This window comes from Monodon monoceros, unplaced genomic scaffold (genome assembly GCF_005190385.1).
Source record: "Monodon monoceros isolate NGI ecotype Baffin Bay Population unplaced genomic scaffold, NGI_Narwhal_1 Super_Scaffold_20, whole genome shotgun sequence".
NCBI lineage: Eukaryota > Metazoa > Chordata > Mammalia > Artiodactyla > Monodontidae > Monodon > Monodon monoceros.
Genome location: NW_021703777.1, coordinates 117,410,126 through 117,412,718, shown reverse-complemented (window position 1 = coordinate 117,412,718; position 2,593 = coordinate 117,410,126).

The following is a 2,593-nucleotide window of genomic DNA, read 5'->3' as shown; positions in this document are numbered from 1 at the left end:
CACACACACACACACACACACACACACACACACACACACACACACACGTGTGCTCATACCCCAGTGGAAACACCTGCACACGCATACATGCAGGCACACATGCACATACATACAACCTTGCGTCTTCAAAGCCAGTGAATCTGAGCTGTCCGGAAATGCACACGTGCTGTCATTCTGGCCTATTCTCACTCTGGTGGGAGCAGGTCTTCTCCAAGTCTAGCATTTGTGCCGAAGTTTATTCAGTGACAGTGGCCATTCCTGGGAAGCCCATCCAACCACAAAAGGCGTTCTTTATTTGTTTGGGAGTGATTTCAGTCTTTTATCCTCACATATGAGTCCACAGTGATGCTTAAGGGAGGCTAAATTACTGCCACCAAGTTGATCTGATTCACCGGACACCAAGGACTATGGGGCGCATCTACATACAAATATGTATTTCCTGTACTGTGAATGCAAATGATTTAGGGTTTTTTCCTAGACTTTTTATCCTTTGCTGAGGACTCCCCTGGGGAGGATAACTGAAACTATTGAAGACCCAGTGTAGTCATTCTGGCACGTTTGTAAGCTTCCTCTGTGACACCTCTGTGTACTGGAGCCCTTCTGTACCTGAGTTCACTGTTTCCACCAGGTGGAAGACCGGGCTGGTGTGCGGCAATGGCATGGAAAGCAAGGGGCCTGTAAGAATGACCCCTGAGATTCTGTTGTTCTGGGAACTTCTGGCTGGGTTGGTTCTGGGTGAGCTCACAAGCTCAGGGCAGTCAGAGCTGGAAGGATGTCTAGTCCCTCCCTACTCAAAGTGTGGCCTGAGGACCAGAGAAACGAACATGATCCAGGAGCTTGGTAGCCTGCAGTATCGCAGCCCCCAGCCTAGGCATGTCAAATCAGAATCTGCATTTTCACAAGAGCCCCCAGTGATCTGTAGGCATGTGAAAGAAAACGGCCAGTCAGCTCCCTCATCTTATGGGCTATTCTAATAACTGTCCCTCTGAGATATATTGTACTGAGAAAATGTCTACATGGGGAATGGAACGGAAGCAAGGCAGCAGAAATTTACAGCATGGAACTCTGACTCTGGGGTCTCTGGGTGGCAGAAGGACCAAGGAACCCAGACGTAGGCAAAGAGACAGTGGCATGAGAGGGCACAGAGGGAAGGTCTGAGTGGACACAGACTTCCTCAACATCCCTTTCTCCTCTCCTCTTCTCCTTCCCCATAAGTCGCTGCCACTAACCTCAAGGGCACCCACTTCTAGGCTGGGTGATGATTTTAAGAGACCTTGGTCTCTAAGAGTTTTATGGTGTGTTCATTTGTCCACTCCTGCCAGAGAACTAAAAGTAAAATAACAGTAAGCTGTAAAACAGGTATAAAAAGTCTAATAAGGGGCTTCCCTGGTGGCACAGTGGTTAAGAATCCGCCCGCCAAGGCAGGGGACATGGGTTCAAGCCCTGGTCCGGGAAGATCCCACGTGCTGCGGAGCAGCTAAGCCCGTGTGCCGCAACTACTGATGCCCGCGAGACTAGAGCCCGTGCTCCGCAACAAAAAAGAAGCCACCACAATGAGAAGCCCAAGCACCACAACGAAGAGTAGCCCCCGCTCGCCGCAACTAGAGAAAGCCCATGCGCAGCAATGAAGGCCCAACACAGCCAAAAATAAATTAAAAAAAAAAGTCTAATGAAATTCTTGTTCTCCCATCGATGAATACTTTGATCTGTGCTTTAAAATAGCAAATGCAAGTTGCATGTGTGAGCCCCAGCTTTGCTGGTGCCCTAGGCACATCAATGGGGAGTCAGACCCTGCCCAGTGCACCCTTGTCCTGCCCTTGTAGTGGTTTGAGGAGACTCATTCCTGACACTAGATGAGGAAAGGTCCCAGCTCTGTGGCTCCCTCCCAGTGACAGAGCCACTTACCAGTAGATTGGGGACCAGAACCTGGTTTCTGGGTTCCACCTGTTGAGGCATTTCTACTCAGGTCACCAGTAATCCTAGGTCCACCTCGGCACAGCTGGCACCCTGAAGAAATAATGAAAATAATGTTAGCTTCCAAGGCTTGGCACAAACTAGGATCTGATTTGAGTTTATCCACATCATGGTGTCTGGGAGTTCTCTAGTCTTTGAAAATCATGTGACTTTCAAAATGATCTAGAATTTGTGAAACACCCTATGAGGCCAACACTCCTCTTGTTGTAACCTTTATGGTTCTCCTTCAAGGCAACACTTTCTCACTAAAACTTTGAATTACAGCAATTGCTCATTCTCATATTCATTGGATTGTTACTATATTCCAGCCAGGAGGCTAAGCAGCTCTACTTAATTAATTTAATCCTACAATAGCCTATGGGTCAGTACTATTATTATCCCCATTTTACAGATTTAGTAACTGTCTCAAGGTCACTCAGTAAGTGGGGAAGCAGAGATTTGAACACAAAGAAATCTATCTAGATGAGCCTAATCTATTAATCACTGTGTTATCATCCATTAAAGGTGTATGGAGCCCTTCTCTCTGTTTTTTTTTTTTTGTTTGTTTGTTTTTTTACCTCTGCTTTGGCTTTTTTGCAAGGGAGGGAGACTGCTCATATCCTACTTGGTGGAACTGGTT